Consider the following 14,483-nt stretch of genomic DNA (forward strand, 5'->3'; position numbering starts at 1 on the left):
TTATGGCTTATTCCCAAAAAATCAGAGGCAGATGTAGATGGTGGAAGGACTCAACCCTAAATAACTTATTGCTGTTGCTGACCATGGCTTTGGAAGTGTCCCTGGAAGCCACCACTGTGCAAGTGGGACAGGCAGGGGCTCAGGTGGCAGAAGCCCCTTGGCTCCCACAGCCTGGTGCTGCTGTGCCTTTCTTTTGTCCCTGCTCCCACCCCAGCCAGAAGCTGTGGCTGACCATGCTCCTGCTCAGAAGAGAATTCCAGATTTCATTTGTTCAAGCCAGATCTCAACCTGGCCAAGAAAACACGGAGCAAAGCAGATCAGACCTATCAATCACTTGGATTGGCTCTCACATTTCTCACAGGCAGCAAAAGCCTCAATAAATATCAACTGCGGGAGATTTCCGACATCGCCGGAGAAGTTTTCCAAGTTTCCGGGGGAGCAAAAGTTAACCAGAACCCAGTGCATGTGCTGGAGCCCCCAGGGCTGAGGAATGGAGAGGGCCACAGGGATCTGAGCCACAGCCAAGCGTGCAAAAACCACCCAGAGACTCGTGGTGTGCAGGAAGGAGGGGAGAGTGAGCAGCTAAAAAGGCTGGAAAAAGCAGCCCAGGGAATTGCTTGGTGGCATTGGAGGACAATAAACCCCTGACTGTGCTGTTCAGACTCAGGTTAACTGTTCATTGCAAAGGAAATGGAGTCAAACTTCTTCTGCCTTCAGGAGGAGTCCGTCCTTGCACCCCGAGCCCCTCAGCAGTGAATCGAAGCCCCTGTGAACAGCACATTTCAGCCCCTCTGGAAGCAGCTGAACTCCAGCACAGGCCCAAAGCACATCTCTGTGCCCTTGGCCAGAGGGGGTTCTGGGCCAACACAGCTCAACCTGAAACACTTTGGCTAAAACACGAGGGAGACTTGAGGTACCTCTGGTAGGACCCAGGGAATGGCTGGAGCTGTGTCAGGGCAGGCTCAGGTTGGATCTCAGCCAAAGGTTCTTCCCCCAGAGGGTGGTTGGGCACTGCCCAGGCTCCCCAGGGCAGTGGGCACAGCCCCAAGGCTGCCAGAGCTCAGGGAGGGTTTGGCTGATCCTCTGGGGCACAGGGGGTGACTCTTGGGGATGGGCCTGTGCAGGGCCAGGAGTTGGACTGGATGATCCTTGTGGGTCCCTTCCAGCTCAGCACGTCCTGTGATTCTGTGACCTGTGGGCCTGCCAAAGCTCCAACACACCCATGGGCAAGAGCTGTGCCCAGCAAACAGGGCTGGAGCAGCTCCTGCTGAACCTCAGCCTGATTCCCAGTCTCCCTCCTCCTGCTTCTCACACAGGCTGATCAGCACATGCCCAGATATTTCCTGGAGCATTATTAGGCAGGAAATCTGCCTCTATTAGTGGTGCTGCTCATGTTGCAGCCCTTTGCCCTGACGGTGTGAACGCTGCACGTTCCCTCTCTCCAGCTCCGCCTGTCAGTGGGCACAAGATGCTTTTCCTGCCTCGTTTCAGACCAAGACTCGCTTCCAAGAGCTCAACTGTCATCACATGTATTTCTCTTCCTCCTGCTTTTCTTGGCCTGGAGGGCTGGGCAGGGCTGGGCTGTGGGCCCAGGGGACCCCAGATGTGCTATGGAGTGACACAGGAGCATCGATACTTTCATTGGAGCGGACGGAGTTTTCTGCCGATCGCCAGCTCGTTGTTTAAGGGCTTGGGAGAGAAGAAAAGCACTGCTGGAAACAAGGGAGGGAAGAAATGCTTGGTTGCAATGGTCTGGGGGAGATGGCTTGGTTTAACCAGGGCTGGTTATGGTGCAGAGCTGGAGCTGATGAAAAGTGGCTCCCCCGACTTCACTGCTGATAAATCTCCGGCTTCGCTGTGAGTGACTCGGCAGCAAATCCGACAGAGGCACGTTCCTTGCAGCTTTAGGTTAAAGGCATTGCCTCTGCAAGGCTCTGCAGGGCTGGGGCCTGAGCTGTGAGCCCATGAGCTCCCCCATGGGAATGCAGAGTTTGCTGGTCCTCAGCCAGCGATGGCCCATTGAAGGGAGGAGGAGGAAAAGTGGGAGGCTCAGGGGCAGGTCTGGAGCTCAGGCAGCCCAGGGATGTGATGGCAGCAGCTGCTCAGACTTTATAAAGAAGGTGAAATCATTTCCTGTCATGGCTATTGATGGATTGGCTGGAATAAAGTAAGCAAGTCCTGAAAACCCCTCAGGGTCAGTCACAGCAACCCCCTTGCTTGTGGTGAGACCAGTTTGGTCCAGCCAAGGGAAGCTCAGTCATGCTGGGATTCCTCCTGCCCCAGGGAATTTATGCCATCAAGACAGAATCCCAGAATGGTTTGGGTTGGAAGGGACCTTCCAGACCATCTCATTCCACCCCCTGCCATGGGCAGGGACACCTTCCACTAGCCCAGGTTGCTCCAAGCCCTGTTTAACATGGCCTTGGACACTTCCAGGGATGGGACAAGGAGGGACAGAAAGCAGGAAGAGGAGCACACTTACTCTCCCAGGCCACTCAGAGGCATCCAAAGTCTCCCACATGCCTCAGTTTTCTCTTTAGAAAATGAAAATAGCAATACTCACCAATTTTTAGCAGATACCACAGAGCACTCTGTGATATTCCTGTTTTATCCTCAGTGCAATGTTGGCATGGGCTGTTCCAAACTGCAGGAAAACAGCTTTGCTATAATTAATTAAAGCAAAGCCTTGTGATCAAGAACAGCTTTGATACAGCTGTATAAGATATACAACCCCTTGAAAGAGGAATTGATGTTCATGTAATACAACCCTGTTGATATTCCAGGAGTTCTGCTGGGGATCTTGGAGTAATCCATGGGATGCTTTGCATCTCCAGCACTCCCTGGATTTTAAACCCTGCACCCTCCCTGTGATTTCTTTTGATTTACTTATTATAGAAGCATTTTTAGAACCTCTGATCATCTGGGTTTTGTACATTTTGTCACACTGGGAAGAGAAATTGGGCTGTGCATCCTACTCATAGCACTGTTCCAGGACACATTAACACCAAAGACAGGGAAGCATTTCTAAGCAGGAATAATCATTAAATAAAAAGGAAAGAAATACAAACCAGAAAGTGGAGAAACGGAAGTCTATCAAAAATATTGTTAATGAGGAAAAAAAATACACTGAACTGACTCTTCCAAATGGCAAACCCAAGCTCTGTGGGGCACTTTGCCTGCTGGCAATGAGTGGAAGGTGTCATGGATTGCCCTGTGCCATCAGGGGGAGCAGGGCAGCCTGGAACCACCAGAGCACACTGAATAAAGGTTTATGCCCAGAGCCAGATGCTTTTGACAAATGTTTGCAGTGTCTCATTCCTGGTTAAACTTTGCCAGCTCTCCCTGTGCTGGCAGGCTTGGATTCCCAAGGGAAGGGACCAAACTTCACCCACTTCAGAGATGGTTTCTGAAGGAAACTTCCCCTTCCCAGTTAGGGGCTTGAAAATATATATTCAAATAAGAAATAAACACAACATTCTTGTTAGGAGCAAAGAGGTGTTTTGAGCTCCCACCAGGCATGCTGTGGGCAGCAGAGTGAACCACCTCTGTTTTCCTATGGATGGGTGTCTGTCCCTGGCCTGGCTTTGTGACTGAATTAGGTGAAGATTTCTGTCATCTCTGCCCATGCCTGTAAAATTCCTCTCCTGTTCCCTGTACAACTCTCCTTGCAGAACAAGCTTGTTGTGACTCAAGAGCAAACCTGAGTGTGTCCAAACCTCAGCAGGGTTTGGGTCTTTTCCCCTTCAGCAGCCAATTTCCCCCATAAGCTCACAAACTGGTTATTTGGATATTTACCTCCCCGTCAGATTCAGCTGAAATCAGAGATGAGAAGGTCACGAGGACAGACAGAAATACACGTCCCTCAATGAACTGACTGCCCAGGCACCTTTTCCCTTTCCCAGGCAGATTCAAGACATGATTTCCTCCTTATCTAGGGAGAAATGTGTGCAGGAGGGTCTCTGGTCTCACAAACATACTCTGAGCATCCCCCTGGAGCTCCCAGGGGAGCTCCTCTGGTTCCCAAAGTCAGCAACAGCTTCCAGTGTTGTGGTAAAATGTTCTTTATCTGCAAACAGCCTCTCCCAGAGCAGAGACAGTTTCAAACACCCTAATTTTTCCCAAAGGCTGAGAATAAAGCACGAGGGGCAGAGAAGGCACGTGGTGCCCATCCTGCCCTGTGTGCAGTGCCCAGCAGTACCCAAGGCAAGGATTACAGGAGGCAAGGCAAGAACACAGCCCTGCCTCTCCTGCACAGCCCTTGGCTCCCAGTCATCAGTAGGAAGAGAATTTGCTGAGCTGGAGAGTCTCTGAGCCCCAGTCCCTGTGTGGGAAGAACCCTCAAAACTGGGTTGCTGCCCTGGCTGCAGGAAGAAGCAAACAACCCTTATTTCACTTGCCAACGTGATCAGCTGGGGGTGGGGATGAGAAGGACCCTTCCCAAACCAGATTCAATGTCTGGGGTCAGCAAGAATCCAGACAACATTCCCAACACCACCACTCACCCACCCTAACTCATAATACAAGACTTTAATCATCAGTGTATTTTTCTCTGCCACATCATTTTGCTTAAGTCCAGCTTAATCTTCTGGACCAAAGAAATAGCAGTAGGAAAAACAGCTTCCCCTTTGAACTAGTGGCTCATGGCTGGCTTGCCAAAAAGTGTATTGAAATCCAGTAATATTCCTCATAAAACTGCAGGGAAGGAAGTGGGAAGGACTTGGGGATCCAGCTCCTCAAGCATTTTAAACCTAAACCTCGTGTCACTTCCATGAGGATAAAAGAAGCTATTGACCATTGGAGGGCTCCCCTTTATAATCAGTTCAGAATTTGGCTTTGAACACTTATTTGTTTCACTCCCACATTTCTCCTGCTTGAATGGAAAGGCACAGGGAGGACTTCTGGGCTGGTTTGCAGCCCCTTCACAAAACACCCTCTGAAACCCCATGACCAAACCCCATGACCAGGAGGCATCAGGCAGCACCACCTGATGGAAAATACCTGCACCAGCCTGGTTTCCCTTGTCCCAGCCCAGGATTGACTTAGTACAACCAATTCCTGGCCGAAAATAAAAGAACATAAATAGAAACATATATAGAAATATATATGAAAGAATATAAAAGAATACCAGTTGCTGGTGAGTACATGCAACTCCTTGTTTCCCAGCTGCTCATCCAAGTATCCCTTTCCATGGTCTCAGGTTGGAATCCATCCCCAACAAACAGTTCCTCTTTTTTTTTTTTTGTGTGGCAAGAAGGAACATAATTTTTAAAATCATGCAAATGAGGAACAAGATCCCTGTATAAAACAAACAGACAACCCATTTTTCACCCGTAATTACTTCTTTGCCACATTAATAAAAATATGGTGTGTGTTATGGTTAATGAATATGTAAATGAAAGATGATTAATAACACATTTGGGGAGAAATGGGAAGATTCATTTTCCTTCTGTGATCCCTCAGTGCTTCCCATCCTCTGTTTGATGTCTGGGAGGGTGGGGAGGCCCTGGCACAGGTTGCCCAGAGAAGCTGGGGCTGCCCCATCCCTGGAAGTGTCCAAGGCCAGGTTGGATGGGGCTTGGAGCAACCTGGGCTAGTGGAAGATGTCCCTGCCCATGGCAGGGGGTGGAAGGAGATGATCTTGAAGGTCCCTTCCAACCCAAATCATTTTGGGATTCTACGTCCTTCCAGCTCCCATCTCTTAACGCCTGAACAGGGATGCCAAGACACAAAATTCCTAAAAAAACAACAAATTTGTAGAAAGAATATTGCACATATTGAACTCCAGGCCATGCCCAAAGCATTTGGGGCTTTCAACTCTCTGAGGGAATCTTTACTGGGCATAGAATAAAGATCCAGGCACAGAAGTCCTCGGAGAGAGAGCAGGAATCTCCCAAAGCTTTGTCTCCTCTGCAGCACAGGGCTGTGAGAACCAGCAAAGCTCATTTTTGGGCCATGATGTTGAGCTGAGGTGCAGCAGAAACAGGCACAGGACTGTTTTCAAAGTCCTTTAGTGATGCCCAAGGTCTGCACAGAGAACCCAAACTCCCCCAAGCAGCAGTACCTGCTGTGCCCTTGCTGTGCTTGGGCAGCCTCAAACACCAGAGCTCTGACAGCAGGACAGGGCAAACAGCCCCTCCAGGCAGGGCAGGACTTTCTGCTCCAGAATTCCCATTTATTCAGTGGTTCCAAAGTGACAAAATTACATGAACACACATTAATTACATTAATACACAAATTTCTGTTGGAATAAACTATCCACACCGAGAAGCCCCTGAATGTCCTGGTACAAACCACTCCAGCACAGCACTGGGGTCAAAGGAATTTTCTTTTGTTTCATTACACTTTAGAGTTTCAAACTTGGCTGAAACCAGGGCTTGGCAGCGATTTTTTGCCTTTTTTTTTTTTTTTTTTTGTACATGAATGGACCGACTTTGCAGAGTTCTAAGAGGCAACTGAGCTGGTCGTGGTCTGTAATTCCCTCCCAGCTCCTCAGGACACAGTCTCGGGCTGTGCAGCATCTCCCAGGGCCTGCACTAATTCCTTGGAATGCTCCCCGTGCTCCCTGGGAGCTCCACCGCAAGGACAGACGCCCCCTCTCGTGGCAGCCCTTCGACCTTCAGAGGCTCCAGCTCTGCTCTGTGAGGGCTGCAGGGTCTCCTTGGTGCCCCACGGCTGGGACAGACCTGCTGGCTCTATCCCAGCACCTTCCGACTGCTCCCACGGCCCCGAGACCCCTGGGACAGTTTGGAGACTCTTCCTGCTGGGAGGAGAAAATGTGAAGGCTCTTCCTTCTGCTGGGAGCAGCTGGTGGGCTGCAGGGTTTTGGGGAGTTGCTGGACTGGGTTTATGTTACCTGAAGGTGTTTTGTTGCTGTTGAATTCGGGGTTTGATTCTGCTTTGGGAATTAACCCTCCAGTGCATCTTCACATGTCCCACTCTCCTTCTAATCCTTCTTCATCCCTACAAAGCCTTCAGCCCTTTTCCAGCCTTTTCCCACTTCTCCTACACCCAACATTCATAATAAGTGCTTTCTTCAGCTCCCAGAAAACACTCCTGGGCACCTCAGCTTTCCAGAAACACACACAACTCGTTTTTAGCCCTCCTAAGTATTGGAAAATACAACCCAAAAGACAGTTCCCAGCATCTCCTGGATAAGCACTGTTTGCCTGAGCTCAGGTGACAGAGCCAGCCCTCCCTGCAGCTCCTGGGCTTGTTGTGGTGTCCCCAGCTCAGGGACAGCAGGACATGCCCACAGTCCCAGTGGGAAAGCAGAGGGAAGACTCAAGATTTCAGCTCCAAACCCTCCACCCAGTTCCCTGCAAGGTCCCTGTTCCTCTGTCCCACCACCCTTCTCTGCCCCCACGTCCCCCTCTGGCCCCTGCAAAGGGGACTGTCATCCCACCATTCCATCAGGGTTTCTGCCCACAGGGACCAAAAGGTCCCACACAACCACTGGAGATTAAAAAACTGAAGATCCCTTGGGTTGCTTGGCCCGGGTGGTTTTGGGTGACAGGGGATTTATTCCCTGCCCAGTAGAGATGCCACCAAAGGGATGAAAAACCCAGATGCTTTGGGCATGGTCTGGAGTCCAGTATGGGCAATATTCTCCTTGGAATTTTGTCTCAGGGACCCTGTTTTGCCAAAGGGACCCAGTTCAGAGCCGGGAGCTGGAAGGACCTCGGGCAGAGGGTGGGAAGCACAGAAGGTGAAGGGAAGCTTCTCCTGGAACCTGACTGAAGGTTCTCAGAGACACACAACAAGGCTGACTAACAGTTTGTGGGGACAGCCCTTCCCACCCAGCTCCATCCATCATGGATGAGCTTCAGGAGCCGTGAGCTGCCATGAGTCCCTGCTCCTGTGCCTCTGGAGAAGGAAACGAGTGATCCAAGCACAGGAAGGTCATTTGTCCATCCCCTCTCAAGGGGGATTCCTTTCGAGGGGGAAGAGTAATTATAATAAATAAGTGGAATTGTGAACTGCAGCCTGGTTCAGCACAGTGCCTCAGTTACTCATCCACGTGTGTTTTCCTTGGAGAGCTTTTAACTGGAGCCATCAGGAGCAGGAGCTCCCCTGTGTAATTGCTTGCACCCTGCTGAGCCCAGTAACCTGCAGGGTCACAAATCTAACCCAGACACTGCCTAATTTCCTGGGTGAGCCCAGACAGGCAGAGCTGGCTGTGCACTCCCCATCCAAATGGAAATTGGGCTGGAGACGTGTCACGGGAAATTACAATTTTTGCAGGAGAGAAAAAACCAACAAACAACAAAACTGTGATCAATCATTTGTTCCAATTTTCATTAAAAGCAAGAATTTCCCTTAAAGTAAATGTTGGTTACAGAAAAGCAGCTGTTTGTTTTGTTTGCTGTAACCAAAACCAGAAGGTTGGTCTTCAAAACGTTTTTGAAAAGCAGCTGCTTCGTTGGGCAAAGCACAAACAAAAGGGAACTGTTGCAACGACTAAAATAAATGTTTTTGACAGAACTTCCAAGAATATAAAGGAAAGCCAGGACTGTAGCTGGTACTGGAGTCCCTGACTCTGCTGCAGATGCTGTTTGTTGGCTGCAGCATCACAGACCCGGGGACCTCCAGGGGTGCCAGGCAGGACAACAGCTCCCAAAACTTCCTGTGCCCACGCATTCCAGGACAAACCCACAGCAGGACAGTGCAGGAATTAGACCTGGAGCCTTTTCAGGCCGACCCCCATCTCATTGGCATTGCTGCTTGGGGCAGGAGGGACCCCTGAGCCCCAAACCTGGCTCGGGGGGGCACAGCCAGGGGACATTCCTTGGGGAAGAGGCTCTGCCAGGGCCACAGGCAATCACTTGGTGTTTTTTCAGCTGCCTGGACCAGGGGTTTTGTCTCCCCCCCTTGAGCATGGCCTTGTCTTTCCAAGGGTCTTTCCAAGGCTGATGGAGGTGACCAGATCACTTAGAGGGTTGTCTGTGGCTTACTCAGAGCGTTTCAGCCACAAGGGAGGAAAGGGGAAGGAGGGAGAAGAGAGGAAAAGGGAAGGGAAGGTTTGGGAGGGGAAGGGAAGAAAAAAGAAAGGAAAAAGGAAAAAGGAAAAAGGAAAAAGGAAAAAGGAAAAAGGAAAAAGGAAAAAGGAAAAAGGAAAAAGGAAAAAGGAAAAAGGAAAAAGGAGGGAAGGTTTGGGAAGGGAAGGTTTGGGAAGGCAAGGTTTGGGAAGGCAAGGTTTGGGAAGGGAAGGTTTGGGAAGGGAAGGTTTGGGAAGGGAAGGTTTGGGAAGGGAAGGTTTGGGAAGGGAAGGTTTGGGAAGGGAAGGTTTGGGAAGGGAAGGTTTGGGAAGGGAAGGTTTGGGAAGCTTAGGAAAGCTTAGGGAAGGGAAGGTTTGGGAAGGGAAAGGGAAAGGGAAAAGGAAAAGAGAAGAAAGAGAAGAAAAGAGAAGAAAAGAGAAGAAAAGAGAAGAAAAGAGAAGAAAAGAGAAGAAAAGAGAAGAAAAGAGAAGAAAAGAGAAGAAAAGAGAAGAAAAGAGAAGAAAAGAGAAGAAAAGAGAAGAAAAGAGAAGAAAAGAGAAGAAAAGAGAAGAAAAGAGAAGAAAAGAGAAGAAAAGAGAAGAAAAGAAAAGAAAAGAAAAGAAAAGAAAAGAAAAGAAAAGAAAAGAAAAGAAAAGAAAAGAAAAGAAAAGAAAAGAAAAGAAAAGAAAAGAAAAGAAAAGAAAAGAAAGAAAAGAAAAAGCAGAAGGGTAAATGGGGAAAGGGCAGAGGGGAAAGGAAAAATGGAAGGGAAAGGGAGAGGGGAAATGAAAAAGAGGAGAGAGAAGAGAAAGGAGAGAGGAGAGAAATCAAGATGTCTCTCTGAATCTTAGGTTATTTACTGATTTTTCACTTGGGACAAAGAGTCATTCACCACCCAAACTGTTCCTCCTTAGTGTGCCTTTGCTGAATCAAGTCCTACAGCACTCAATTAACACAGATGCAATTAAAGCAGCATTTGAAAATAAAATGTTCTGTCCAGAAGAAGGCCTGAGACGTGTGAATTGCAGGGCATTAATTCAGACCTAGTTTTCTTAATGGAGCTCGACCTTCGGCCCCGTGTCTGGCACAATGAAGTGGGAATTAATCCACCGTATTTCATGGGCTGTCAACTCATCCCATCTAAATGGAGCACAGCCCCCCCAGAGGTCACCCCAGTCTGTGGGGACAGCAGATGTGGATGGTGTGAGCTTTGCTGCAGCCCTGGAAAGGTTTGGGGTCCCCTGCATGGGGTGCCCCAAGGCTCCAACGGCACCAGGCTAATCCAGGGACCACCTTCCCGGCACAGCCCTGGGCTTCATGGAACTCAGCACCAGGGAACACAGGCTTGGGATCCCCTTGCAGGGGAAAAATGCCATCAGCCCTTCTATTGCTTAGGCAGGAGCTTGCCTAATGTCTTAGTCTGGCTGATCCTTGGCAGATCCTGTCACACACAGTCCCACCATCCAGGCCTTCACTCACAGAATCAACCGGATTGGAAAAGTCCTCTGAGATCATCCAGTCCAACCCCTGATCCAACCCCGCCGTGGTTCCCAGCCCATGGCACTGATGCCACATCCAGTCTCACCTTCAGCACCTCCAGGGATGGTGACTCCACCCCCTCCCTGGGCAGCCCATTCCAAAGTTTGATTCCTCTCTCTGGAAAAAATTTCTTCCCTATATCCAACCTAAACCTGCCCTGGTGCAACATCCCTTGAGGGCTGGGTGAGCAGCAGTGATCCCACTGCCCTGCATCCCATGCACCAAATCCATGGCCAGCCCAGGGGAGCAGAGGTCCTGCTCTCACACCTCACTGCTCCTCTCCAGGCAGCAGGTTCCCTCAGCCTCATTGGAGGGATGTTACAAAGGACAAAAATGCAAATTCTATTACCCACCCCTCCAGGTTTCCCCCGTTAAAAATCAGATTTGAGCTGGGCAACATGTCTGTGCTCCTGCACTTCGAGATGAGCTTTAATTAAGAGGTAAAATTATTAAAGCTGCAAGTTATTATAGCCCCAGGACCCCGTCCCAGTGATATGAAGCAGATGGTCCGGGGGCAAGCAAAAGCCCTTTAATAAAGAAGTGTTTGCAATTCATGAGCATTAATTATGTCCACTTCTCTCATTTTAAAATGTTATGCTTGTCAGCCCTGGTATTGTGTGGAGAGCAAGCATGATGAATTAGGCAAACCCCTTCTGGTTCAGGACATATTCTTTGTGTGACGAAAATTAAAAGTATTATCTCCCAGAAGATGGAGTGATCAGAATATTTAAGCACTTGGGGTTCCCCAGCCTTCCCCAGCCTTTCTCCCCACGGCCCCAGCTTCCCTGTTGGGGTTTTGGAGGGCACTGCTGGGATCCAGCCACCCCAGGAGGCAGAGGGGAGGCATCACCCCATCCCTGGGGTGCTGGCTGGGGGCACTGGGATGCTCCAAACAGCTGTTTAATGGGAAACCAGTGCCAGCCTGGGCACCACTTACCCTCCTGCTTCACCCCCTGCTCACCCCACCTATTATTTATAATCACACTGTAGCCCAAAACACAAAGGACAGGGAAGAGGGTTGATTCCACTGAACACCCTGCTCTGCTGCAGTTTTGCATCACCACCACCACCACTCTTCCTCACCTGATTTCCATGGCAGTGAAGTGCCACATCGTGGCATCTGCTGGCCAGAGGTTTTCCTGCCACTGGATCCCTGGTTGGATTTGTAGAGTTTCGACAGGACCATGAGCAGCCAGAGACAGCCTGGGCACTGCTGGGCTGGCAAACTGAGGTGGCACCACATGGCACAGCAGGCAGGAGGCTGACAGCCCAGCCTGGACCTCCTGCACTCCCACCCACAGCCACAGTACCCACCCACCCTGCTCACCTGGGCAGGACAACAGCTCCAGGCTGAAGGCAAAGCACCTGGGGCTGTTAGGAGAGGGCAGGGTCCAGGATCCCAATGCCTGGGTAGCCCTGGGTAAGCCCAGCTCTGCTGCAATTGCTGTCACTCTGCTTCTTGCAAGGACAGCAACACCTCAAACATTTGCTGGTCCAGCTGCAGGACATGCTCTGACACCCCTGAGGCTCCTCATCCCCTGCAGGGAAGGGGAGGGTCGAGGTCCAGGCAGTGCTGCCCTGGGGCCAGTCCTGCTCCATTTGCAGCACAGCCTCCAGCAGCTGTCACATCCCAGACTTTGGCCTCTCAGAAAGGGAGGAAACATTGAATCTGTGCTACTTGTTTCCAGAGGGCAGCCATGGCTGTGTGGGTTTGGTAAATGCAGGTATGAGGCACCCGTTTGGGATGCAGCACACAGGGGAATCTGGCTGTCCTGGCTGAATGCCTGCACCTGGCTGCTCACCCTGGTTATTGACAGATTGAGAGCTGAATCTATTTGTCTTGGTGGTAAGAGGTAGGTTTGGGCAGGAAGACACGGATCAAGGAGGTGTGGGAAGCACAGGGAGTGCTTTGGAAACACCAGCAGGATGCTCAGCCACCGAGAGCACTGCCCATCTGCACTGCCCATGGCACAGTGACTGGTGACCCTGGCACAGCAGGAAACCCTGTAAATCCACAGGAAAATGCCAATCTGTCTTATTCTTGCCCTTTGCTTTCTCCTCTCATCTCTTTTTCCTCTGAGCACTTCAAACATTCACTCAAAACACAACAGCCAATAATTCCTCCCACCGCCCTCAGCAACGAGAATTTCTTTTTTGCTGCTAAAAAAAAAAACCCTCTCCTTGCATTTCCTGGGTACAAACTCAGGTTTTCCATGCAGGGGAGGTCTTGCACCACACCTGATGTTACAAGGCATGGTGGGAAAGGTCTCAGGCTGCTCCCCAGCCCCAGAGGGCATCAGATAACCCAGTGTGACCTTACAGTGGGGCCACCCGCCCTCTGTAATCACTTCACCCACTGCACAGCCTCGGTTAATGATGACACCTTTTACTTTCATAGAGATTTATTGGCTCTTCCTTCTGCCCTGAGCTAAGCCCCACTGTGGGACTGTTGGGTTTTTCCAGGTGTTACCCAGAGAAGCCCAGGACTGGAGCAAATCTGTGTTCAAATCCCCCACAGAGTCCCACCAAGGGCTGAGCACCAGGCTTTGGGAGGGCACAAATCCACCCTGCAAATGGACTGATCCACCCCAAAAAGTTGATCCCACGGGCTGTGCTGACCACTGCAAAGCACCAACCTGAGCTGGTCTATGTTGAAGTGAATCTTCAGCCTAGAGCCAGAAACTTGATGCTTTAAAGTAAAATTGGTCCTGCCTGTGAATCCTTACACAGAATATGCAACTGAGCCAGCCCAGAGGAGGAAGAGGAGGAGGATGCTCTGGGTGCTTGTTCAGTGCAGGGATGGCTCAGTGGGTTCAGTGCAATGGGTGGCTCACACCTCAGTGCCTCTGCACTGCCCCAGAGCCCGGGTCAGCCTCCTGACACCCTTTGTGTCCCCACACAGGGGACAAGCCCAGCCTTGGATGCCCAGCTCCACTCCCAGACACCCTGTGTCAGCACAGGAGCTCCCTAGGCCAGCCTGCTGCCAGTGCTGTAGGGACCTATCGCCCCCTCCTGCACTTCCCAGGGATCAGGGCTTTGGTTTGTTTGCCTGTCAGCTCCACAGGGCTTTATTTTTGCTTCATGATTTAATTTGGCCATGATTTATTTATAGCCACACTCATAAAATATGCAGCCCCTTCTGAAACCTCTGTGCACATGAGTGCTTGCAGGGACTGAAATCATTGCCCTGTGCACTGCTGGGCAAGAGCAGCCCCAGAGGAAACATGCCTGGGCTGCTGTGGGGCCGTGGAACATCCTCCCCTAGACCAGGACAGTCGGTCAGGCAGCCCTTTGGTATTAAGAGCAAATTTCATGCTTGGGTTCCTATCCCTTCACTGGCCAAATCCAGACCTTCTGGTCACTCCCTGCCAGCAGAAACACAGCTGGTGCCACCAGCTGAGCTCAAAGCCCTTTGGACACTACTGCAACTGCAGGAAGACGTCTCAGCACAATCAAGTTGTCCCAGGGTGGTCCCCAAGGTTTGCTCTGAGACCTCTCAGGAAAATGAGCAGGTGACCCCACTACAGGTTTCTCTAGTGAACCCCAAAATGCTGTCAGTGGCTCAGGGGGACCCAAGAAGGCCTTGGAGAGGTGTGGGAAGCATTTAATTCAAACTCCTCTCTGGTAGGGATCCTGCCCAAAGGACCAGGAGCCCCCCAGCCCTGGCATTTGCTCCCCACTCTCCCTGGGAGGGACTGGTCCTGCACCCATCCTTTGATGTCCCTGGAGAAGCACCAGACCATGCCCAGCAGGTGCACAGGGCTCAGAGCTGACTCCAGGCTCGTCCTGCACATCCAGCCAGGGCTGGGGGATGCAACCCAGGAACTCCCTGAGATCAGCTCACTTGGTTAGAGCCTGCTGCTACAGAGCCAGGGCTGTGGGGCTGATCCCTGTGTGAGCCAGTCACTTCAGAGCTGGCCTTGAAGGTCCTTGTGGATCTTCAGCTTCCTTTCAAGTCAGAATATTTAC

The sequence above is a fragment of the Manacus candei genome, unplaced genomic scaffold (genome assembly GCF_025592945.1).
Source record: "Manacus candei isolate 608988 ecotype Guabito, Panama unplaced genomic scaffold, ASM2559294v1 h1tg000047l, whole genome shotgun sequence".
Taxonomy (NCBI): Eukaryota; Metazoa; Chordata; class Aves; order Passeriformes; family Pipridae; genus Manacus; species Manacus candei.